This window comes from Acomys minous, assembly GCF_964271855.1.
Source record: "Acomys minous genome assembly, chromosome: 10".
Lineage (NCBI taxonomy): Eukaryota > Metazoa > Chordata > Mammalia > Rodentia > Muridae > Acomys > Acomys minous.
In genome coordinates this window covers 112,138,202-112,165,031 of record NC_140491.1, presented here as the reverse complement: position 1 = coordinate 112,165,031, position 26,830 = coordinate 112,138,202, and the positions used below count along the sequence as shown (strand labels likewise).

Here is a 26,830-nt window from a genome sequence, read left to right as displayed (position 1 = left end):
CGCCCAGGGTCCTACAAGGTTGAAGGAGAATACCAACTCCTGTAAATTGTCCTCTGATCTCTACATGCACTGTAACAGCCGTAGACATGTACATATATGCACATACACAATACATTTTGAAAAATGTGCCAAAAACAGATTCGCAAACACTATCTCTCTACTGAGTCTGCACTCAAGATGAGTTACTCTCTGTGATACCAAATAGCAAGAACTGTTTAGGGAAGACAGTAGGTTTTTCCCTGGCCTCGGCAGGGGTGCATCATTATTTTTTATTTATTGCTCTATCTTTTCATTCAGCTTCCTTTGGGAAATTACGGACTCCCTTCTGTGCCATAAGACGAGAATCTCTGTTGTTGTCTAGCCTGGAGGTACGCAGGAACCAAAGATGGCCCGTTAGCTAATTTCTCCCAAGACATTCCATTTTAAGTACAGAGAAGGAGCACACAGTTGGAGCAGCCTCCTGAGAACACTGTGTGGATGGTAGCAATGGCTTCCAGGAGGGAGTTCACTTGTGTTGTTCTCCAAGCCTCGTGCTTGGGCCTCTTAGTTCACATTAGCCAAAGTTGGTCCCTGTGCTTAACTGCATGATCTATGACTAGTACAAGCATTGGACAGTAATGGGGGCAGCAGCTTGGTTCAGTGAACTAGTACAGCCCAGGTTCAAGCATAAAATATGACACTTGTGGTTGTTATTATCCCTTAGTTGGAACTTTTCATAAGCTTCATAGAAATGGGAAGACATGAACTACAATTTATCATGAGACATAGCCTGGAGGAACTGTGCATGAGTTAGCAGACAGAACCCACTAGGAAAACACTTTTCTTTCTTTTAAAAACAGAAAAAGAAGAAAAAAAACAATTACCAGAATTCTGACTTGTTTTCTGCCTTTTAAAGGTCAACATCTGGACCTAAAGGCTGTCTTCAGATTTGCAATATTAGGCTTTAGCACTGAAGTGAGAAAATCCACAGGAAGAAGCAAAAAGTCTTTAAGAAACCCAAGTATAAATGACTGGAGTCTTTCTGTAGTTACTATAATATTAGGCTAACATCATGGCAGGTGGTATTCATGTTAGTTTTCTGTTACTCTGTCCATTTCTGTGACAACCCAAGATAGACACCTTAGACAATATAGGAAATATTTGTCTTTGGCTCATGTTTTCAGCCCATGATACCAGGTCACATTGCTTTGGATCTGTCATAACACACTGAATCATGACAGGAACATATTGTAGAGGAGGCTTCTTACCTTACAATAGCCATGATGGAGGGAGGGAGAGAGAGAGAGAGAGAGAGAGAGAGAGAGAGAGAGAGAGAGAGAGAGAGAGAACTCAAGTCCTATCCCAATACAATCTTCAATGATACACCTCCCAAAATATTGGCATCTTTCGGGTAAGCCCTGCCTCAAAGGTTAAGCCATCTTCCAATAGCAGGAACCTCCAATACACAAGTCTTTGGGGGACATTTTATATTCAAGCTATAGCATGTAACAAAAAAAATCTGAACTTTAAAAAAGAAGATTTATTTTATCTCACAGTTTTGGAGGTTCAGTCTGTAAGCTACTGGCCAAATTGATATGAGGACAGTGGCAAAGAAAGTGCGCAGTAAGCTGGGAGATGTCTCATCCCTTAAAGGCCTAGGCCTCACTCAACTTCTAAAGTACATCAGAAAGTACATCGTGTGAGAGCAAACTGCTCACCTCATAACTATCAAGAAGTAAACAATAGTCTGCTATACATACAGATATATTCATAGCCTTATCCAATCATCATCAGAGAGGCTTTCTCGGCCACTAGATGGGAGCAAGTGCAGAGGACCACAGCCAGACATCATGCAGAGAGAAAGAATCTACATTGGGGGTCTCCATCCCCTCCCTTCAGAGCAAGGTCGGGGAGGATGGAGGAAGACATGGCCCACCAAATCACCTAAGCCGATCTCACACTCACACTGCTATGGGAAAGCGGTAGCCCCAGGGGTTGGAAATTAGGATAAAGACCACCAAAGGATGCATGGAACTCTCAGCCAAGGTATGGAAGAGAAAGGTGCTGAGTTGAGGTTCTTTGGATATAACTTCAGAGAAAAAGAGAATATATCTCGGAGACAGCTCTACTCAGCTTCAGGAAATAAACTGTGCTTTTGTTTGGTAGCACAGAACAATTAGGAGTGCAGACAGACAGATAACCATGGAGGCTTTGGAAGATGTCATTGGAAAGCGTGCAATGGTGGTCATTTTACATCTCTAAGGGAAACAATTAGGGAAAAATAAACAGGCTCTCAGAATCTAACTTCTTCATGGTTCAGAGATTAAACTTATAGAAAACACAAACTACAAAAGTAAGCCTGACTTTGGCTGAGAAGAAAAAGGTTTAAGACAGATAAAAGACTTTAGGTCAGCGTTCAGTGTAGGAATAGGGGCTTTATTACTGTTGTGAAGAAAATGTTAGGCTAAAAACACAGGCTAAACTCAGGCAAATAAGTTTTGCTTCTGACATCTTCTGAAATCTGTTTCTGTTTACAACAATATGAGTTTTTCTTTCCCCTGAAATTCTATTTACAATGAAGGAGGTCCTTATGATAAGCAAGCCCAGAGTCATCCATGCTATTACAGGCCTTCAATTTTCCAGCGTTTTCCCTGTAGAGACACTAATAACTCCCCGTGGGCTTCAGAATATCTTAAGTACTTTAGTCATACAGTTTTCCATTTGAACTGGTATCACTTGTAAGCTTTTATGATTCAAAAAACCATACGGTGTGACATTTCCAAACAGCCCCAAAGACTATCATAACATTTCTGCAATCATTTAACCCAATCATGTAATTCTAACACCCAAGAAAATGCACCTGATTTCAAAAGCCATGTTTCCCCTGGCAAAACACTTGTTTCAGGGAAAAGCGAAAGCATCTCTCGGGCAGGACACTGAAGGCACAGGGCACTGTTAGCGTGGCTAGCACTAAACCAACACCAGATTCCTGCACCGCCCCCCCACCCGCCATGCCACCTTGGCAAGTGAGACCCAGGCTATTATAACCAACTAACCCTTAAATTAGTGCCCCACACATGAACTGCACATTGTGGTGACTTCCTGCTGAAAGATAAGAGCCAGGGAGTCTCCTTCGCATTCACTCCATCCATACATAGCAGTTTGTTCAAAAGGGTTTCTTGGAGTACCTCTGAGTCATCTGTAGCAAGGTAATCTGGGGTGCTTACTCCAACAGGCATTTTTCTTCTAGCCTCTTATACTGCTTGGATAAAAATCTGTGATTTGCTTCTTATCCATATTAGAATCTACCAGCCATGATTGCTGAAAAATCGTTTTTTTTTTCCATTGAACTCATTTTGTATATAAAAATCATACAGAAATGGGAATTTTAATGACTTTAAAAGTAATGAACATCTCAAGCTATGCCTGTGTGATGTGGCAGTTTTTATGTGAAATGTTCCCCATGGCCTTGTATGTTTGGACATGTCATCACAAGTGGGTGCGCTCTTGGAAAGTGGTAGAACCTTCCTGAGGTGGCACCTCACTGGAGGAAGTGAGTCACTGGGGGCGGGCCTTGAGACCTGCTTCCTGTCTGTCCTCTGAGTAGAGCTTCCTCACCCTGATACCACTGCATCTTCTCCCAGGATGTGTTGTACCCTCCCAGACTGTAACCAGAATAAGTCCTTATTCCCTTAAGTTGCTCCCACTGGGTATTTTCCACAGCAGTGAGAAAATGAACTGTTTCAGAATATCGACATTTAGGGGAGGGGACCCACCCACTGCCTCCATGCTTAAGAACTAAACTATTTCATGACATTTGTTGAAGTCAGTGAACCATCAAACTAAACATTAATTTTCTCAGTCCTTATCGTAGAAGGTTTAATGTGTTGATTCTCCAGGAGGAGTCTATTATTGATAAAAAAAAACTTCTGTTTAAGAGTTTCTTTTTAAATATTAAAGTTAGGATGTAATGTAGCTCAGGAAGGAAAGTTGACATAAAGCCAAAATAAGCCTAGGTAACAAATACCTTAAAAAGAATAAAGGATGCTTCACTGACAAGATATTTTTTCCAATCATATTACGTATTATATAAAATACGAGCTTTTACGTTCCATGCACTGTTAGGTCATTAGTAGACCCCAGAGTCCTCCAGTGTGTTACTGTACACTGGAAAGAAAGATGAGTAGGGAAAGGGACTGACATAGTCATGATGGAAGGCGTGATGGTGACCTCCCCTGCATCCTCTGTTCCCAGGTGGCCGTGGCTCACTGTTTTTGATGTAGATTCCCAGAAGGGCCGTTTATTGAATAGGCAGAGACCTCTGACTTCATGGAAATGTATTAAGCTACATTCTATTCCTCTGCCTGCTATTCTGTAGTCAAGATAATTGAGTGGGACATTATGACGAGCTACAGGGGAGCCAAACAAGCCTGCAACAGAGGAGCCATCACAAAGCCTCTGAAAGAGAGAGTTGGGCTTTCTCAAACTCCACTGGGTGTCCTACAGTCCCCGCGGTCTATAAATACCTACAAAAGTTCTCCCCTTTGCTTTGAGCTGAATTTAGTGGGCCTCTGTTCCCGCAGCCCCAAGGAACACCATGTTCTTCAGAGAATGCGATGTGAACATCTGTGAAAAACACTCGCAGTGGGGCTTTGCGCTTTCATTTGGCTTCAACCAAATTCCGGGTACCCCGAAACCACTTCTGTGTCTTAGAGCAGCATTTTTATGCGTATAGTGTGGGTAAGTCTTACAGATAGAAGTTGGTGCTTTGACCCAGTTCACACCATCATGGCTTTAATCAGCTGAAGTCCCTCCACGGAGTTAAAAACATTACTGAATGTGTTGTACTCAGGAATAGTCTCTATGGTGATTAACTTTTCACTTCCCAGCAATACGAAACTTAGGCTCAGATTTGCAAATAATCAAAATTATAGAGTTATGTAAGTTCACAAAGTGAAGCCGTTATACGGGATACTTCTTCACTGCAGTGTCAAGATGCCCGACACCAGGAAACCAAGGACAGAAAGAAGAGTTTGTGTTTGTACTGCAGTCTGAATGCAGGGAGGGCATGGTAGTGACATGCCAGGCAGCTGGTCACAGTGTTTCCACACTCAAGAGAGAGGAGGGAGGGCAGAAGAGGTTTGGGGATGGATGCTGGTACCCGGCTCGCTTTATCATTTTCACCCGGGACACACCCCGTATTTAGAATGGGTTGTCCTACCTCAGTCACCCTAGTTAGGAAAATCCTCACAGATGTGCAAGAGCTTTGTTTCCAGGATGGTTTTGTTTTTTTTTTAAATCCTGTGGAGTAAGCTATATCAACCATCATCCTTCCTGGTTTGGAACTGTCTCTACTTAGTGTCTCAAGATGGAATACTAATTGTGGTAGCTAAGACAGTCACAAATGGAGTACATTTTTTTTTAATTAATCATTTAAAATTAAACACTTAAATATATTTGTGAAAATAATTTGAATCCAGTTTGATTTTGTAAACATAGGAATATGATAGCGATGGCATATAGATATATAAAAAATGCTTGAATAAAAATTACTGAATTCTGGGAAAACTTCACTGTACCATTCAAATGAAATGACCAATAATACCATGAAAAAGTGCTCAGAAGTAATCCAGTGATCCTATTAAATTCAGAGTTTGTGTGTAAATGAGGGAGTTTTAGAAAGGGCTCATCAACCACAGCTTTCTATATCCATGTGATGCCAAAAATATCCACGTATAGAAGACATTATCCCATTGTCACATAATCTCCTTCTTGCTGATATTTAAAACATTAAAATATAAACTGTCCTCCCAAAGGCGCTTGTTGAAGGCTGGGTCCCCAATGCAGTGAAATTCAGAGGTGATGTATCAGGGATGCAAGTGGATAGTGAAGATCTAGAGTCGCCCGTAGCTCGACCCACTGTGGATTAATACATAGTTAAGAACTGAAAGGCAACGGGCACCTTAGGAGTTGATGCCCAGCTTAAGGAAAGGTGTATTGGGAGCACACATTTAAAGAATATGTTTTCTTCCTGATCCCTCCTTCTCTTCTTCTTTTATGCCTTTCCTCTATCCTTTCCCCTCTCTCTTCACTTTCCGACCATAGTGAAGTAGACATCTTTGTTCTGTCATGCTTGGCCTATCCTGATATTCTGTCTTGCTGGGAGCCCAAGGCAATGGAGCAAACACAGCCTTGAACTTCTGAAACCATGGACCAAGACAAACCTTTCTTCCCTTTGAGGTGATACCACTCAAATATTTTGTCCCAGTGACAGAAAGCTGATGATCACAATGCTAGCACATGCAGATTATCCTCGCTGAGTAACAACATAGATAAACAGTGTAAACTATCCAAATGCTTTTATCAAAAGCTGGAAGGATTTAAGCACACCCCCAGCATCTCTGTGGGTTTTGAGGAGGCTTTCTACATAATTGATTAATCAAGGCAGGATGATGATACAGTGAAAACCAGGGGCGTGCAGCCACTGAAGAAACAGAACAGTCCCTTTGTAAGGTACTATCTGGGTGTCATTTCTACAAGATAAACTGGCCATGGGAAAATAATTGAGAAGCCAAAACAACACACGACTCCATACAGGAACACTTGCAGCCAAGCTGGAACACCCTCTTCATGTTAAACCTGAAAATCTTCCAGACAGACATGCCCTTAGGAGGATTCTGACACTGTCTCGTCTCAGTTGCCTATGACCCACAAAAGGGGATGCGTCCACAGGTCTGGGTGATGAAGGCTCCCTAGCTCCAGTCTCCCAGCCCTTCCCTTTACCAACCAGGGTGATTTCCATGAGGCCTTGCACTGTTCTGAGTTTCTACTTCCTCTTTCAGATCCAATGGCCTAGCTGAGCAGATGGGAAGATAATCAGTTGTAAAGTGTTGCTCAGAGTCAGGCAGCGCTGTATCTTAACGTGTCCTCTTACAATGGTATAAGCTTGTCTTATTTCCTTCTGCATTTGAGATTGCCTATATTTCAGTTTCTTTGGTGTGTTTCCCTTTTTAACAGCATGGTGATTCTGGAACGCAGAATGATAACTAAGATGCAAAGGATGGAAGTGTATTTATAATGGGTAATAGGTGAGATCTGGCATAAAAGATAAATTTGCCTCAGTAGATTAGGTGGGCCATTGGATGGCTCAACCTAAGAAGAGGCACACACAAAACCTGCTCTTCTTAGATACTCATGAGGACGGTGCTTATTGTCATGTGCACTGAGCTACTGTAGTGAAACCTCAGCAGTGAGGAAGGCAGGAGGACAGGAGGACAGGAGGGCAGGAGGGCAGGAGGACAGGAGGACAGGAGGGCAGGAGGGCAAGAGGGCAGGAGGGCAGCAGGGCAAGAGGGCAGGAGGACAGGAGGACAGGAGGGCAGGAGGACAGGAGGACAGGAGGACAGGAGGACAGGAGGACAGGAGGGCAGGAGGGCAGGAGGGCAGGAGGACAGGAGGACAGGAGGGCAGGCCCCCCCCCCCCCCGCATCTGCTCACCTGGGAAGCACCACTGGTTCCAGAAGATTGATTTCTTTCTTTCACTGCCAACTTGCATCTTCCTGAGGTTGTAAAAAGCCCGTGTCTTCATTTTGTTTTCTAAAACCCAGGAAGTTTATCTTTGGGAAGTCACTTTAGGAGGGGTTTTAACCAACAGGCTTAATGAATGAGCCGGTGGCGCACTTCTGCCTGTGAAGGCAGGCTTATTTTCCCTGACGAAGTCCTTAGGAATACTTCTGCCTTCACTGGCAGATTCACTCCACTTCCGCCAAGGCACACGTTCTCCTGCAAAGGCACTCGATGCTCTGCTGGGGTTAGATGTCAAATACGACGATGACCGTTCCTGAACGCCATCGCTGTCCCAGGTAAGTTGTTGAGTTGCTTCAAGTGCTGTTACTCCAATTGCCTCTTCTTTCTCTGTAATATTCTTCTGTTCAAATATCTGGAAGAAAGGCTGCTTCTTGTTCCCTCTAGTGGCGACTGGGACGTTCTTCCTAAAACATACTTATTTCAGTCTTTGGCCTTTTATTGTCAATTTAATGCAATTTAAAAGCAGTTTATCCATCTTGCAGGAGATACAAAAGACAGCAGCATCGCCATGGTGTTGATAACTAGTTAAAATAGGGTCATAAGTGATCTCCTGTTTCCTTTGTGCTTTATTCACCCAAAGCTTATTGACTGTTAAAATTTTTAAATGTGATTTTCCCTTCTGATTTGAAATATTATCAGTAACTCTACGATTTCAAAAATATCATTTATATTTGAGTTCAGGGGTCTCTTTGCTCATGCTTAGTCATTGATGGCTGCCTCTCACTTTCTAGGAATTAACATTTCAAATGAAATAACTCACTCATGGGATTTCTGATTCTATAAGAACCAGAGTCTGGTGCAGTTGATTCTTTATGACGCAGCTATCTCTCCCTTTCTCCCTCCTTTCTCACTCTCCATCCCAAATGGGCATGGCTGATGATGGGGCTCTCATCCTGTCTCCTTTCTTCCCAGGTATAGAAGTTTAATGAAATATTTTTCTTCTAACGTGTTTGCTTCCAAATGCTAATGAGCTATATAGCTTGTGGCAGAGGGTGAGGAAAAACAGTTGAGAAAAACAAAGGAGATAATTAAGCAGAACAGGTGGCTCTCTACAAAAACTTGAAATTGGACTTTTCTTCACCTGAGAGCAATCAAGAGATAACTGTTAATTAAAATGGCTTTGATAAATAGATATGTAAAATGTCTTGTTCCTAGATGAAAAGACTCAGTATTTTAAGAAGTCAATTTCTCCAAATTAATCTAAATCCAATAACATCCCAATAGAATTGAATAAACTTTAGCAATTGTTCTTGAACTTAGTCTGAAAGAATATGCATGGAAAAACAGCTGAAAACAACAAAAAAAATTGATAAAGGTACTGGAGGGAAAGGCTATGGTTAATATGTTTTTAATGGGGTTATGAAGCCACAATAAAATACTGTATTATGAGATCAACAAAAGAGAGGTGTCCCAATAAAGCAGGGGGAAAAACAAGTAAAGAGGAGTGTGGTAGTTTAGTAAGGCTGATATTTGCAATTTAAATTAGTGAGGGAAAAGGGAGTAGACCAACCAATTAGCTGTTGGAAGAAAAGACCCTGCATCCAACTACTGTCCTCATACATGGAATCCCAGTAAGTCTGTGGATTATAATTTAAAACACTGACGACAAATAAGAATGAGGATGTTAATAAATGCCAAAATGAAGGGAGTGTTTATGAGTGTCATATAAAGCCCAGGTAAGCATCTATTAAAATACATACAGATTTGACCTTTGAAGTTTTTTTTTTTTAAAGTCACAATTATGGTCAGAAGACACAATTTTTAAAAACGAAAGAAAGGGAAAAAATGCCAAAGTATTTGTAAAGACAAAAATGATGATTTTGTGATTTGCACAAACCAAGTCATTAAGAAAAAAGACATCGCAGTGGGGAGGTGACAAAGGACACAAACAGCAAAGCCACAGGAGAACAATTACAAACAGCTACAAATGATAAAAGGCTCTCAGCCTCACTAATGGTGGAACCTAAACCAATCTGCAAAACCCAGAAATTCATCAAGCAGAATTTGTCAGCACGTGTTGAAGCAAGGACTTTCAGAACTATAAGAAGGAATGTGAATTAATATACTCTCATTTGAGGTAAATTTGGTAATATACATCAAATGTTTTTGATTGGGAAATTCCACTTCTAAGCTTTTGAAATTTTGTCCTACGGAAACAACTTACAAATGTGTGTGTGTGTGTGTGTGTGTGTGTGTGTCTACCAAAATACCACTATATAGCAATTCCTAAAAGTTACTACATAGAATTATAATATGATCCAGTAATCTAATGAGCTCATATCTCTAAAAACTGAAAGCAGAACTTGTAGTTTGCTTGTAAAATGTCCCCCATAGGCTCATGCGTTTGTTGTTCTCCCTCCCCCCCCACCCGCTTTCTCTCTCTCTCTCTCTCTCTCTCTCTCTCTCTCTCTCTCTCTCTCTCTCTCTCTCTCTCCCTGTCTCTCTGTCTCTCTCTCTCTGTCTCTCTGTCTGTCTCTCTGTCTCTGTCTCTCTGTCTGTCTCTCTGTCTCTATCTGTCTGTCTCTCTCTCTCTGTCTCTCTGTCTGTCTGTCTCTCTCTCTCTCTCTCTCTCTCTCTCTCTCTCTCTCTCTCTCTCTCTCCTTTATGCCACCTGGAACAATAATCCAAAATAAACCTTTCCCCCTCACAGTTGCTTTGTGTCAGGACATTCTATCATAACAACACACAAATGACTAACACGGGGCTCAAAAGGACACTGTGCCTCCATGTTCATGGCAGCACAGCATACGATAACCATCACCACTGTCTACGTTCAGAAAGTTTTCATCTTCTTCAGCTGAACTTCTGGACTCATTAAATGCTAGCTCAGCTCTCCTCCTGCACCCATCACTTGGAACCTATAGCTCTACCTTCCGGTGCTGTGACTTTGACTACTCCAGGAACCTCATATCAACAAATTCATTCAATACTCTTGTGAGTGGCTCCTGTTACGTAGCACATGATATCTGGAAGGTTGTCTGTCAATGTTGTTACTTGTATATTTCCTTCCTTTTAAGGCCAAGTAACAGTGTGGTTTTGTGTGGGCTACATTTTTTAAATTATGTATCTGTCAATAGATACATGGATTACTCACCTCCGTCTAGTTCAACAAATCCTCATTTTAAGTCCCAAGACAAGTATTGTATGACAACAGATGACCTCTGTCCCTTTACATTTTTACCTTTTAATTCAATCATGTATTAAGTTATTTTTCTGAGCTACTAAAAGTTAAGGCAACATCCTAGTAGCCTTCATCCATTATGGGCTTTCAGGTCAACAGTTAAGATGACAAAAGTATTCCCAACCTTTCATGTGACATAGATGATAGAAAAAGATATTCCCAATAGGGTAGGAGGTGACCCACTGCCAAAAAGTGTCTCTAAAGGAGTTATCCACGGCTTCCCTCCATTTTCTCCACTTTGTATGCTCAGTGGTTTTTGCATTTTTGCAAACAGAGTTTTATTGCTTTCCACAGGGACGTCAAAGATGAGGCAGACATGGTCTCTGCCTTTTGTGCACACATCATTCAGGGCTTATAGTCTAGCAGCCCAGCCAGCCATGGCTGGACAGTGGCTTACCCATGGGCACTGCAGACTTGAGATACCTCGCTGTATTGTCGAACCCTGCCTCTGAGCATAAAGGCCGGTACCATCTTAACCAGAGAAGCTATGACTGCCTGAAAGAAACTGTAATATCCCCTCATCGAAGGGAGGCATGTGGGGGAGGGGTGTCATCTTATCTCAGACACTCTCCAGTACTTCCCTTCTAACTGTTTGTATTTCTGTCCCAACCAAATGTGGTTTCCCAAAATTATTGTGGTGGGGGCCCTTTGGCCGAATCTGTCAGCCCTCTGAGACCTTGAAGACAAGACCAAGCCTGGCTCGAGTTTCAGCAACAGCCTCTGGTAAATACTTCCGCACAGGAATGACTCAGCATGGTCCAAGCCCTGCCTCCCAACAGCTACATAACACAAACCAATTGGTCCCACAATATCAGGCCACTTTATGCCCTGAGTGTAATAAACATGTCAGGGCTTGTTTCAAAGCCCAGTGTAGGACATGTCAGGGCTTGTTTCAAAGCCCAGCGTAGAAAATAGCTGACAGTCCAAGAAGCTGACGTGTGACCAGATGTGTGAGTGATAGATAAAACCTTAGTAGTAAGTTCTGACCTAGGAGCAGCCACGACTGCAAGTTGGTGATAAGAGTGCCGCAGAAAGCTAGATGTGTGAATTAGAGAGGGTAAGGCTAAAGTAAGTATAAAAACCCTGAGAAGAAGCAGCCAGCTCTCTTCGATCTCCTCTTCGCTCTCGTTCTCTCTCTCGCTGTCACCATGATTACCTAAAATGCTACCAGCCGACGGGCGCTCTCCCAGGACAGAGCAGACAGACATGCTGTCAGAAAACAACCCGAGAACTGGATCAAGTCGCAGCAGCGAACCTGTTCGACAGATCTTCGCGATATCAGGTCGTATACTCTAATGGCATAAGTTCCCAGAACATTGATATTATAAGATGCTAAATGCTACTCCTATTAGAATTAAGATAGTCTTAAGAGTGTAATGAAATGGTATTGGTGGCTTGGCCTTGGAGCCTTAGCCGCTGCCCTTTGCTGTAGTTGCCTTTGTATTGCTAATAAACCTCTCTTGCTAAATCGTACCACTTGCTCTTGGCCTGACTCTTTTGTTCCGGATTCTGAGTGTAAACTCTCTGCTCGCGACACTGAGAAACGTCATATCTCCTGACACCTTATGCCCTATACTCTATATAAGAGAAACCCGCCACAATAAAGTTGTGTAGGTGATCATAGGAGGAGGCTCACCATCCTGCTCAGCCTCCAGGGAGAGGAAACGGCAGGTCCGAATCCTCTTCCCTTCCAGCCCTACCTGCTGGATAAGAGGATCACCCATGCTCCAAAAGCAAGCCCAATAAACCCTGTGCTTCTCCAAGGTGGCCTCAGGAAGGACTGTAACTCTGGCCTGTCGTTGGTGCTGTATCTAAGCGGAGGGATACACTTGTGTTTGCATCTCCCCAAGAAAACTCCCCGCAGCTGCCTGCAATGTCTGTTCTGGTGGAACCGGTTTTCTGTATCTGTGACACGTTTTCTCTGTCGCAGCAGACCCATTTTATACCTCCCACAACCACACGGGTCGCCATCAGTTCATCATTTTGCTCTGTCTCCGTGAGTTCTGCATGACAAAAATCATCATTTGATTTTCCCCTTGCCGTTCACACTATAATCGGTCCTTTGTGAGGCTTTAATTGCAGCATCCGAACACTTCCTCTGGAGCTATGGCATCAAAGAGCCGGATACATACGGTGTCCGACATATTTCTTCCTTGCTCTGATAAGAACACCAGGGAGTTCTAATTCTACCAGGTTCCCCCACCCTAGATTTGGAGTTTAAATTTAGATCATTTAATTGTATTTATGAAATGAGATGAGTCGGTAGCAAGAGCAGTTCTCTGTGGCTAGCAGGCCACCTTTTATCTCTTGGTTAAAAAGTAGGGCAGTTCCCTTTAATAATATTAGCAGGTGCTATTTATAGCAGGATATACATTCCCAAGGAGAGACAGCCTAATTTTGACTTCTAAGCAAGAGGCAATAGTTAACTCATTCTTATTCTTAAATACATTGAGAATGCAACAGGCCAAATCAGAAAGAGAAACTGCGTTCTAACCACCTTTAGAAAAAGCAAAATGGAATTAAACTAAGTTGCCATGATGCTTTGAATCATGCTCCGGCTAGATTTATCACAGATTTATATTTTAGCCAAATATCACAGGTCTATGTGAAGGAGAGAGAAATATAAGCTTGACAGTAAAATATTTATGTTCTTGAGTTATTCATGCCGCCTTTATTTCTAGACCCTTCTTCATATATTTCCGCTACAAGTGGAAAACTAAAACTCTGGCAGATCTCTCTACACCTGACTCTTCTGGTGAGATTTAAATTGCCCAAGCACTAAGTTGAAGGCTTCTAAGAGAAATCACAGGGCATTTATAAATCTCATCATTTCAAAGGCAAGAGAATGATGTTTGTGCTCCTGGCTTGTTACTAACCGGAGGAGACCGTCGCCCTGGAGGCAACAAGATTGCCTAACAGCCTCCGGGTTTGCATGTATCAGAATAAACAACAATTTGGACATTAAATACGAAAGCAGATAGTTCACAGCAAGAGCTTCTTATTTTCTGCTGACCAAGTCCATCTGTCTCTGGGTGAAAACTATTTAGGAAAGCTCCTTCCTGCCATGCTCCTAAATGATTCTGAAGTGTTACAACATCATCCTCTGATGCTTAGGTAGAAGGAAAACATATTCCAATCAGAAAAGATGGGAAATAGTAGAACTCCTCAAACTAGACATTTCCGCATCTGACAACACACCAGAAACCAGTAGAAGCACGAAACACTCAGGAATTATATAAATGTTACATTCATAGTGTTTTGGCTGTTTGTATTTGGCAACCTTGTAGAAAATATCTTTCCTATCTTGGTGAGTCTAAAATTCTGGATGTAAATCAATATCTATCATATCTCATCTCTATCAACTTAAAACATCTATCTAGACCTAAAAACATCTTAACCCTTAAGATTGTTTTTTGGTTCTTCTTGCTGTATGTAGTGTATTTTATATATGTTTAATAATATAAATGTATGTGTAAAACAATAAAAATATTTACAATAAATTTTAAAAATACAGAGGAACCAGTCGACCAGTGTGCTCACAGCTTCCTCTTCCTAATGAAAGCTCTTCATTCTTCACTCTGCTTCCACAGAGGTGCTCCTTGCTGACCTTCTGACCTACCCTGAGGTAAACAGTCTCTTTAAGGGTGGTCAGAAATCTAGTGTGCAGGAGGTGCTTTCAGATGTATGTGTTTCCAAAACTCCACAGGTTTTTGAGCTTTTAAAAGTGTGGTGGTATTGTTGTTGCTGAATTATATGCATGTATATTGGTGACAATGTGCATGTAAGTGTGGTTTCCCAGGAGGCCAGAGACCTCAGATGGATGCCCTGTATCAGCAGTTACGGGTGGCGGTGAGTCATGTGATCTGGGAGCTAGGAACTTAATTCAGGTCCTCTGAGGAAACAGGAAACACTTCTAGCCGTTGAGCCATCTCTCCGTCCAGTTTGAGCTTTTTAGACTGGGGGTTTAATCAAGAAGGTTAGAGCTCAGCCAACTTTCAGACAATCTTCACAGACACCAAGAATTCAGCGCTGAATTACAATGTCGTTAGTTTGTTGCTTGCCAGTTCCTCCTGCAATGTCCCGTGCATGGAGACAGCCCATTCTTTTCCCAGGGACTCTCCTCAGTGTTTGCCTGTCAGTTTGGCTCCCAGTGTTTCTGGCCCCGCCCTACCTATTCTGGAGCTATGTCAGTCCTCTAGGTGAGCTCTTACTAGAATGTGCATTCCTTTCAGCCAATGAAATCTACAGCTGTACATTAGCTTATGTTGCATAATGTCCCTGGGGCGTACAGATAGAGCAATAACAGGCCAGTGAAAAGACTCTACCCAATCCAGCTTGGGGAACCAATGAGTTCATTGAGAGGATGTTTAAAACAAGCACCGTCCCCTCAGCTCTAGCAGAAAATAAGAAGGGTTTGGTTTGCCCCTTCCTGTGACAGTCATGTCCACCTCTTTCCAGAAAGGGAGCAGGCTCCGTCCTGGCCTTTTTCAGCACTAGAGTTGTTGATTTTCACAAGAAAATGTCAGTCTCGTCCCTGGCTCCACTGGTTGATGGATGTGTCCTTCGTCAGCATCAATGCTGATCTATTTCTGAGTTAGCCTCTGGGAACACAACCTTGAACTCTGCTCAAAGCAAATAAAAAGCCAATGGGTTGAGGAGGGCCCTGGTAAAACTCCAAGACGGCCCTATAGTCTAGTTCTTCCGTTGACTTGACATTACATTCCCAAATCATTTTTCTTCTATTAGCTTGTGGTGATGTGTCAAATAATGGGGTTTGTTGTGACATTTTCATACGTGTATATACTTTGATCATATTCCCCTCCATTCCCCTCACTGCCCCCCTCTGTCCCCGACTCCCCATCATTGTCCCTGACAGTCTTTCCTGCTCTTCCTCTCACTTCCATATTATCCCTTGCACCCCCAGATCTCAGATGTGAGAGAAAACGTATAAGACTTGACTTTCCATATCCACCTGCCCTACTTGAGATGGCTACATCCAGTGTCACCCATTTTCTTGAAAACAGCATGGCTTTGTGCAACTTCATGATTGTACACTCCTCCTGTGGGTGTGTGCACCATGCCTTTTTCCACCCATCCATTTTCCCCTTGGTGATTACTGACTCCACGAGATGGATGCTGTGAATAGTGCTGTCGCGAGCACAGGTGTGCCAATATCCGTTGTATACTGACTTTGATTCCTCCATGGTGTATCTGGGTAGCACAAGTTAAGATTTTAGCCTTTTGAGGACCTTTCATACTGATTGTCATAGTATCTGACCCGTTTGTATTCCCACCAGCAGCCAATCAGGGCTCATCTTTCTGCACATCCTTGCCCGCACTTGTCACGTGTTCTCTTGGGGAAAGGCATCTGACTGCTGGGAGCTGGAATGCCAAATGGAGTTTGGTTCACACTGCCTAGGTGGCTAAAGGAAAAATTTAAGATAGGTTTAGTTGTTATTTGTGTTTCTTCATTTGAAAAGGGTCTGTTCTGTTCCTTTGTCTGCTTGTTGATGACTGTCCTTGCAGTGTTTAGCTTTTTTGAGTTCTTGGTACATTCTGTTTAATAATCCCTTGTTGGGTGAACAGCTTGGGAGTCTTCTACAATTCTGAGGGCTTTGTCTGTAACTCCAGCATTTTTACCTTTTTCTGTATAGAAATTTTTAATTCCATAAAGCCCACTCATTATTATGGCTAGTGTGTCCAGAGCTATAAGGATGCTGTCTGGAAAGACACTGTCTATGCCTACACCGTCAAGACTTTCCCCCTTTTCTCCTAATACCTTTAGTTGCCCTGATCCAGTTACAGTTGATTGGTTGTTATTTTGGCGTTTAATTTTTTATACCCAGATATTAAGCTCTGTCCCACAACTGCATCACTGAGCTCCTTATAGAATTACTTTTAATGGGATGTATTTGAACATGTAACCACCAGTGAGCACTGAGAAGCCGAGTGTAGCACCCTGTGGTACCCACTGATGTACTGAGTGTTTAGATGCTGTAGCACCCTGTGGAACCCACTGATGTGCTGTATGTTTAGGTGTTGTAACACCCTGTGGTACCCACTGATGTGCTGTTGGTTTAGATGCTATAACATCCTGTGGAACCACTGATGTGCTGTGTGTTTAGCTGCTGTAACACCCTGTGGAACCCACTGATGTGCTGTACGTTTAGATGCTGTAACACCCTGTGGAACCCACTGATGTGCTGTACGTTTAGATGCTGTAACACCCTGTGGTACCCACTGATGTGCTGTGTGTTTAGCTGTTGTAACACCCTGTGGTACCCACTGATGTGCTGTGTGTTTAGCTGCTGTACACCCTGTGGTACCCACTGATGTGCTATGTTTAGATGCTGTAACACCCTGTGGAACCACTGATGTGCTGTATGTTTAGCTGCTGTAATACCCTGTGGAACCACTGATGTGCTGTGTGTTTAGCTGCTGTAACACCCTGTGGAACCACTGATGTGCTGTATGTTTAGATGCTGTAACACCCTGTGGAACCACTGATGTGCTGTGTGTTTAGCTGCTGTAACACCCTGTGGAATCACTGATGTGCTGTGTGTTTAGATGCTGTAACAGCCTGTGGAACCCACTGATGTGCTGTACGTTTAGATGCTGTGGGGAGTATTTTTACCCTCTTAGGAGGAAATCCCTCCCTGTCAACACCCAGCATTATTCTTCTAAACAATAAGCCCTCCCCCACAAAAAAAAAAACAAAAAACAAAAAACAAAAAAACAAAACCACCTCTATCTACACTGTATTTTACACTACTGACTCACAAACTATGTAGCAAATACAACCCCTTCTCTTAGCATCTGTGAGACTATAGGCAAGAATATGGCATCTCTCTCACAAGGGTCCAGGTGTGCGTGTGATGTGTTGGGCCCTGGGTCTCCCCTGAGACTATCCCTTGCAATATTTCTTTTCAATTTTATATGCTCCTGCAAAGTAGTCTAGAACAACTACAAAAAAAAAAAAAGAAAAGAAAGAAAGAAAGATGGGGAATTTTTAAAAACTAATTAGGAACAAAAGAAAGAAAGCAAGCAAGAAGGAAGAAAATAACACATGCAGGCAAGAAGGAAGGAAGAGAAGGAGGAATGAATTGGTAGAAACTCAAGGCTATGATTTCCTAGCAGTACAATATGGAAGTCGGTTTACTTCTCTATCTGTTTTTCTAGAACAATCCACCCTAATTTAAAGAAAGCTGGTGTGATGAAAACACACAACAAATAAAAGACAAATGAGAAAGCAAATATCTTCTCAGTGCTTGGTTTTGAGAAGTACTGTCAGAGTCCAGTTTTGAGATGACTTAGTGTGGGAGACTTATAGAACAAAACAACAGGGCTGATAGGCCATTAGACGTGTAGGGACAATGATGGCTTAGTAATGTTCTGTTGCCGTGAAGAGACACCATGACCAAGACAACTGGGGTCTGGCTTACAGTTTCAGAGGCTTAGCCCATTATCGTCATGGCAGAGAGCATGGCACCATGTGTTGCTGCCCCTGTCTACAAGCAGAGAGGGAGGAGACTCTGGGCCTTTTGAAACCTCAAAGCCTGCCTCTCGGTGACTCATTTCCTCCAACAAATCCATCCATGCTCCAACAAGGCCACACCTCCTAATCCTTCTCAAATAGCGCCACTCCCTGGTGACTAAGCATTCAAATATATGAGCCTGTGGGGACCATTCTTATCCGAACCACAAAAAGTGGGTTTGTTCTGTCTCTTTACCACTTTCAAGTTTATGTTCTATGCTATTTCTTTATACATACTTTATTTATAGACTCCCAAATGGGGAAAAGCAAAGATAGGCTACATATCAGAGCAACGGAGTGAGGGCTCTGCCAACCACCAACAGGTGACCGTGGGATTGAGACTACTTTGTTCATGGAATTTGTACATGGACTCTCAGAACCTGCCATGTGTTTACCTCAGGAGATCTCTGTTGTTTCCTCTACGTCTTCTCATCCTCCTGGATCCCCATCATCTGCTGTTTTCATTCAGTATTATGGTGTAGTGTCCATCATCTGCTGCCTTTTTTTTATTTTTATGGAGTGTTATGCTGTGGTGTCTTGACCTTCCCTGCAGGCAGGAGTTTGATCTCTTCCTTGCTTGTAAACAGCCTTGGGCTCTGTGCTAACTTTCCCTACAGAACAGTTTACATCTAAGCAGCTGACTCACCGAAGGGAGCAGAAGTTTGGGGCGCCATTGCACCAGCCAGGTGGGGAAACAGACTCATTAACTTAGGATTCATGGAAGGCTTCTTGCAAAAAGGGAGCAAATTCAGAAGGGTCAGGAAAGCAAGCAAGAAATCTGCACAGGGTGAAAGGCACAGAGTCCACTGACAGAGTTTGGGGAGGACCCGGTTTTCTGTTTGAGAGAGGAAGGCATTAAAAAAAAAAAAAGCCCTCAGTTAGCAGCAGGAAGATGGTTCCGATGCCTTAGTACAAAAGAACAGAGACAAAAGAAGGGAAGTTCTGAGCTTCTGGAAGCTTTTCTCTAGCTATTGATCTTTAAATATTTGCTGCTCAAACCAAAGTCTGGATGGATTTGAACTTTACATTTTATGTTTCTCAAAGGTCATTGAATTAAAAGTCAACTTTTTAAAGTAAAAGAATGAAGCATAACCGTATGTGCTGAAGAAAACCTGATCATTCAAACACTTTAAATTGTATGCCACCAGAGGTGGCAGCCTCTGGTGAATCAACAAGAATTTAAGTATAAAAATGGTTGGGAAACACGGTATTGATCATACCTAAACACAAGGAGGCGTCCTATGAAATAAGGCATGAGTATTGCATTACAAAAGCCTCCTCAAACTCAGCTTGAACTGCCAATCATCATGCTAGCTGCAATTCAAATAATACTGTCTGATTATAAATGCATTTTCTTACATACTCTGGTGAGAATCATGAGGGGGAAAAGATGTAATTGTCTCATATTTCAAATAGAAAAAGCGAGTGCCAGGGATGATAATTTCTCTAAGAATATACCACCGTAGTGAGAACAGCGGCCTAGTCTATTAGGATGCAAAGCCATTCCTAATGCTTTCCACAGCCTGACACAGTAGCAAATGCCTATAATCCAGGATATCACTTGGTAAATGATACAGGGTCCATAGCAAAAAACTGTACATCCGTTTCTCAAAACCACTTTCTGGGTGTTGGAGAAAGAGAATGCAAGAAGCCTTCCATGAACCCTAAGTTAATGAGTCTGTTTCCCCACCTGGCTGGTGCAACGACCCCCAGACTTCTGCTCCCTTCGGTGAGTCAGCTGCTTAGATGTAAACTGTTCTGTAGGGAAAGTTAGCACAGAGCCCAAGGCTGTTTACAAGCAAGGAAGAGAATAAGACGGAGGATGTGAGGAGGATGAGAGGGAGAAGGAAGTATGGGAGGAAGGGACACAAGGTTCAGATGAGTCTCTACAGTGATCGTCTTGTTCTCGGCTTCGGTGAAAGACTCGGGTATCTGATCTAGAGTCATAATCTCCACCACTCACTCGTTGCAGGCACAAAGATACCCTGAGCCTTAACTTTCCTTAGCTCTGGGGCTGGAGAGATGGCTCAGCAGTCTAGAGCACTGGTTGCTCCTCCAGAGGATCCGGGTTCAATTCCCAGCACTCACACGGCAGCTCCCAACCACCTGTAATTTCAATTCTGAGGGTGTCTGACTCCCTCTTCCGTCTTCTGTGGGCACGGCATACACAGAGTGCACAGACATGCAGACAAAGCACCCACATATATAAAATAAAAGTAAAAGGTAAAAAGGTACCTTAGATAACAACACCTATTTGCTCTGTTAGAACATTCATGAGTAATGTACATTAAAAAAAATGAGGATGATGCCTGGCCCATACTAGGCTGTTACTGAATATCAAAACATGGCTTTGCTGTTCCTTACATGTACTGACTTGCACTAATTCTTAGCTATTTGTTCATAAGTTCACTTATAGACAGGTTTCACCATGCAGTCGAGGCTGACCTGAGTCAGTCGCTGGAAGCTGGAATTTCAGAATTGACTGTATTCATCATTTAAAGGGAAGCAGAACCTCCATCTACTTCCATTTCAAACCTCTGTGCCTTCAGGCTCAGTTACTATGCCTGACTGTGTGGGTAAGGTTAAGCTTACCAGACGTGGGCATCCTGGATGCATCTGCAACATCTGGGCAATGAACCTGCCCAGAAACAAACCAGGGCTGCCTGATTTCAGAACTCACAACTCTGCACGTTCCCTGGCCCACCTTGGACCATCCTATTTTGGCACTAATTGCCTTAGATCCCTAAAAATCACTTCTCAAGTACAGATGGCACAGGCAGAGGAAAAAATCAAAGCGCTTAATGTTATCACCTGCGGCAGGTCCCTCAATAGATTGCTTAAGCCCTGCATACCCGCTGCATTAAGTAACAGTGAAAGCACTCTCCAATCCTCCTGATACCCGTCCAGGCAAAAGCCAGTTTACTGCCGAGTCTTTAGCACTCTAACACCAGCTAATCTCCCCGTAACAATTACAGAGTGAGTCTGAGGTTTTAGAGCTCTGAAGGGCAGCTGTCTGAACTTTCGCACACTGGTGTGTCTTCTTTTCATTTAAGTTTACATTTGCCTTGCATCTTTGATAAGCAGTGTTGGTCTTCCCATTTGAATTCCCTTTAAAAAACAAGTCTAGTTAAGGGAAAGAGAGATGGTTAAGTTGGAGAAGAGAGTGTGCCTGGATATACTGAGAATTATGACAGTAATATAGATCACTACGTGCATACAGTGAGAATGTGAGAGTGTGATGAGGACACTAGCTTTAAAAAGTACTTATCTGGGATAATCAGAGAGCAGTTTTTAGTTGAGAATCCCGAAGCTAGTACAGAGGGCAATTATTCTAGGAGCCACCAGAGGGCAGTGTGTCAGCAACTATAAAACTGAAGCAGAGTCCGGCTGCCCTTACTTAGGCCCGCATTAGCCCAAGAGTGGTCAGCAGAGGGCAGTATCAACACTAGGGTGACTAAGAAGTGGACTCTAGGGTCCCAAACCTCTTAGGTTGGGAATCCGCTTTCCGAGGAGAGTTCCTAGGTAACTCAAACGCTTTGTAGGTTGGAAACACTGAGGCCAACTGAGCTTCAGGAAGCTGAACTCTTCCCTCTTTGGGAATAGGGTTGACATGTCTATGCATTGGGAGAAGCGTAGGTGCCTGTGGATTCTCTACAACCAGGCTGCTTGGATTTAAATCCAGCTTCCTTCTGTGACAACATCACTTGCGCAATAAGTGGGATTTCCAACACCCAGGAAGTGCTTTTGAGAAACAGATGTACAGTAAATGGCTGCTTAAACGAATCATTTGGATGCAGGGAAGCCATTTGCTGAGTCACTGTGTCTTCTCTGCTCTTTACTTTGGTAGCTTTGGTGACTCATACATTCACAGGTGAGATCATCGCTGCTATAGTCAGTGAGCTTGGGTCTGTCCCCATAGACTGGTGTCTGCTGTGTATGCACAATGGAGAAACAGCTCACCAGTGTGAGCAAAAAGGATTTCACATTCTAAACCTTTCTATTGACTTCAGGGCACAAAAGATACACACACACACACACACACACACACACACACACACACACCAATCGAAGTGCAAGGGACAAAGCATAGCCTGTCCCTATGCCCTAAAACATCAATATCCTGTTTCAGCCAAACATTAAAAATGACTCGAATACTTTGAGATGTGGCATTACCACCCCCAAAGAGTTCTCCAATATTTTCCCATTTAGTAGGTACAAGAACCTATTAAACGAAAAAGGAGTAGAATTCTCCAAAGAGTGTAGCATGCTTTGGTTCTCCACCATTCACTTCAGTTGGATTTGCAGCTGACTGGTTTCCCTCTGAGTGCGTGAGAGCAGTGAAGAGAGAGGGGTCTAGGGCTGGGTGGGTCTCTGGGGTCCCACGCTTAAAACTTTACAGGGCAACTGACGGCGTGAAACCAAGATTTCCTTGTCACTCGGTTGTAAGCTGGGATATCCCTTCCTCTTTCAAACACGCACTCTTCCTGGTCTTGTTCTCATTTTTAACACTGTTCTCTCTTCTCATTCAATCAGTACATATTTTTGAGAACCTTCTAGATCACTGGTTCTGAACCTGTGGGTCACAAGCCCTTTTGGGGTGGATGGACCCTTTCACAGGGATACCCATGGCCATAAAAAAAAAACACACAGATGTTTTCATTTTGATTCATAATAGTAGCAAAATTATACACAAAGTATGTAGCTTATGTACATATGAGGTAGCAACAAACATAATGTCATGTTTGGGGGCCACCATCACATAAGGAACTGTACGACAGGGTCGCAGCTTTAGGCAGGTTGAGGACCACTGTTCCAGCAGCAAAGGCTGTAGAAGGACAAACAGCCATGCTCTGGAAGAAAGGATTCCTAAAATGTGAGTGAGGATACAGACAAATAAAGCCAAACAGAGATGATTTCAAAGTCCCAGAAAAAGAAAAGATAATATAGTTGTGAGGGAGGAAAACAGACAGCATAGAGGCTGTAGTCAAAGACTCCTGGGAAAGCTAAAGATGTAACATTTCCTCCAAGCCTCACAGGGGAAAAACAAAAACAAAAACAACCTCCCCAAAAACCTAAAAAACTTCTAATCGGAGGACAGCTAAGGAAAAAACCCTAGGCAAGATGGAGTTTTGTACATTTGAAGGTCAAGCACTAGTGTGCCTGTAGGGAGCTATAGTGCAGATAGAGAATAGGGTGTAAAAAACACACTGCCAAGGAGTCGGTGCATGTCCAAGGCGTGGGCACATGGAGATGTGAGCCCCGAGGCTTCAGGGCGTGCTGTGATGCCTCTTGTTGAAGTACCAATGAGTAAACCAGATGCTGTTGGCAAAGGAAGCTGAAGGGGTTTCTGGTGCTCAGAACTGTGCCTCTTTAAATGACCTCTACCATGACTAGAAACAGGCTGAGTCTACTCCCTATGCCGAATGTCCCACCGTGAGTTATTTTTGGATGCCCACTCATGGTGGCTCTTGAAGAGAACATTACAGCGCAGAAACCAAACCCACTCACAAGAGTGTCAGATATTAAAATGTTAGGCCCAGCAGCACCTGTTATAATTACCTTCAGTTGTAAATCTGTTTTTCTCTCAAAGCATCATCATTCTTCATAATGAGTTCTATAATTTCCCCATAGACTATGACCCATTTCGGCTGAAGTGCTGAAACCAACCGCCAGCAGTTGATCACTGTCTGTAATTTGCATTGCTCTTTATCCAAGAAAATATTCGTTCTTATTAGCCAGATTGAGACCTATTATGAATGTCAATGTAACTTAATTAAAGCATAATATTGATCATAATACCACTCTGCAGACTCAAATGCCCTCCCCAGTGATGCTCACTAACCTACACCTCCACGGATGAAGTAGGAAAATAAATGAGATAAAGGCATTTTTGATGGGTTAGGGAGATTTAACCAAAGTCTTTCTTAATGAATAAAATAATAGAAAATATGAGAAGAATTGTATCTGCTAAATCATACACACAAAAAGGCTTCTACAAAATAAAAATTGAGCTTTGCTACCTTCCTATCTGAATACCACGCAATGTTCTTTAACTCCCAAGTACTCAATCCACTGTGTGCTGTAAATGTCAGCCCACACAATGAGTTCATACTCTGTTAGTTTTCCCGAATCCTATTTATTATAATTTAAAGTGAACAAAGCATTAGAAAATGTTTTTACAACCTCCCATTTATGGCTTAGTATTTACGTAGGCAGCGGTGCACAGGAAACGGAAGTGACCTCCTTAACCATGGAGATCGATTTATGGTTTGACAGAAAAGGTCCCAGACATGGTTGGTGTGTGGGGAATGTGGGGCGATGGGAGGCGAACGTTAAGAAAATGAGGTGTCAGTGTTCTTTTCCATCTAAGGCTTTCTTCTGTAGAGAATGTTGAAGTTTACTTGGAGATTCTTGGTTGGGGTTGTATGCAGTTGTTCCAGAAGTGACTGAGTTGTCATCCTGGAGCTAAACATAGGAAGAGAGAGATGACTCAAGATCCATACAAGGGTGGCCTGAGCCATAAAAGAAAAGGTGATGACAGGCAAGAAGCCCAGGCCCAGCTTGGGGATTCGGAGAGCACGTAGACAGATGCCGTACTTGCCACAGTCTCTGGAACAAGGGTCTAAACTGATGGCCTCAATGCAAAGGTGCCCTGAGCTATGGGAAGCTTCGTGGACACTCAGCTTGTACTTCAATAAAGCTTGTGAGTGCAGATAGCAAAAACAACCCACACTATATTAAGTAGTAGCGGTGGATTTGAGGCTGAAAATGCTAAGACCGTGGGTGAGGACAGAAAGAGACGGCTTCGATCCTGAGTGGCTCGACTGTAGTTCTGGGTTCATCCGGGCTAGGTATAAAAGTCAGGGAGACCGTGAGGAAGTAGTGAAGACCTTGCTGAAGATAATGTTGAAGACTGTTATAAAAACCTAGCTACACTGACTTCCCGGCTCCTGCAGCACGGACAGCGCGCAGGACGCGGGCTGGGTGGCAGCGGGGCTGGTCCTTGGTACAGGGCACCTAGTACTGCATCAACAGGCAGACTGGGGCCCCCGCCGTCAGGCAGGCGCCAACCTGTGCCCTTCGCAGTCCACAGAAGACTTAACAGATGGCTCCTATGATGATGTCTTAAATGCTGAACAACGGATGGAGAGATGGCTCAGAGGTTAAGGGCACTGACCGCTCTTCTGAAGGTCCTGAGTTCAATTCCCAGCAACCACATGGTGGCTCACAGCCATCTATAATGTGATCTGATGCCCTCTTCTGGAATGCAGGTGTACAGGCAGACAGAACACTGTATACATAATAATAAATAAATCTTTCAAAAAATTGTTTAAAAAAGTGCTGAACTGGAGTCATCTGACGGGCCTATAATTATTGAAAAAGCCTTGGTCACCTTGGGAAACAATGCAGCCTTCCCAGGCAACCAAGCCATTATTCGTGAGTTGGGCGGCATCCCAGTTGCTGGAAACAAAATCAACCCTCTGAACCTCAGTATTAGAGAGAAAGCTTTAAACGCTCTAAAGAACCTGAGTGTGAATGTCGAAAGTCAAGCTAAGAAACAGATGCATGTCCGTCATGTCTGCGAGGATCCTGGTCTTTGCTGATCCCTGGGACTCCACTGTGCAGCTGGCTGGACTGAGGCTCTTAACAAACGTGACGTCACCAATGATCACCAGCACCTGCTCAGCAGCTACATCGACGGCCTGCTCCACCTGCTGCTTGTTGGGAACGGGAGCACCAGGGTGGATTCTTCATTTCTTTCCCTTCATGATAGCCATACAGCAAATGAGATTCTTCTTCGGGCATTTACAGCATTTCAGAATGTAAACACTTGCCTCAAAGTGGAAGGCCAGTTAGCTAATCAGCTTCCTTTGGCTAAAGGGTCGTTGTTTTTCCTGTTGTATGAGGATGGCTGTGCCAGAGAAGATGAGAGCTCTAGCTTGTCGTCACAATGTGGATGTGAAAGAGAAGGGTTTAGCAATAAACCCTTTAGCAAGCAAAATTCTGATTGGCTTGCTCCATTTTTTTTTCAAAGAGTAATGCAGTCTTAAAGTCAGCACACAGCAACTCTTTTCTGCCTTCCTTTAAAAGGGTTGTCTCAGCGGGCGGAGTCAAACAATGTAAGCCGAATGCATCTTTAACACAGGTCAGCGTGGCCAGCTGTAGTCCAACGTGGTGTTCATCATCAGCTCCGGGGATCAGGTACAATCTGAACCACTGAGAGGATGTGAGTCACTTCTCGTAGGATCCTAGACTGGCTTGCCGTGCTCTGTGGGTCTATTTTGAATGGTCCGACTGCCACTGAATGAATATGAGGGGCTGTACTGAAGATATTTATGGAGATATTTAATGTTTTCCTCACACGGTGTGAGTGACCTTTTCCTCATCACGGTGTGAGTGATCATTTTCTCTGTACAATCCTAACTCACAGAAGTGATTTGCAGTTGATCACGAGACAGCGTTAGGTGCCGAGTTGGAGACTAGCGCTGCTGCCACACTAAGGACCTCGTGCCTCAGTGCAGTGAGACCCCATAGGTTTTTTGTTGTTT

At 43.2% G+C, this 26,830-nt stretch overlaps 1 pseudogene across 1 annotated transcript; it reads left to right on the top strand.

The window, feature by feature from the left end:
• The first annotated feature begins 7,809 nt into the window (after positions 1-7,809).
• LOC311607336 (armadillo repeat-containing protein 10-like) lies at positions 7,810-26,321 on the top strand (annotated as a pseudogene). The gene is made up of 3 exons: positions 7,810-7,841; positions 25,238-25,435; positions 25,621-26,321. The product of its transcript is annotated as an armadillo repeat-containing protein 10-like (transcript).
• Positions 26,322-26,830: the final 509 nt, after the last annotated feature.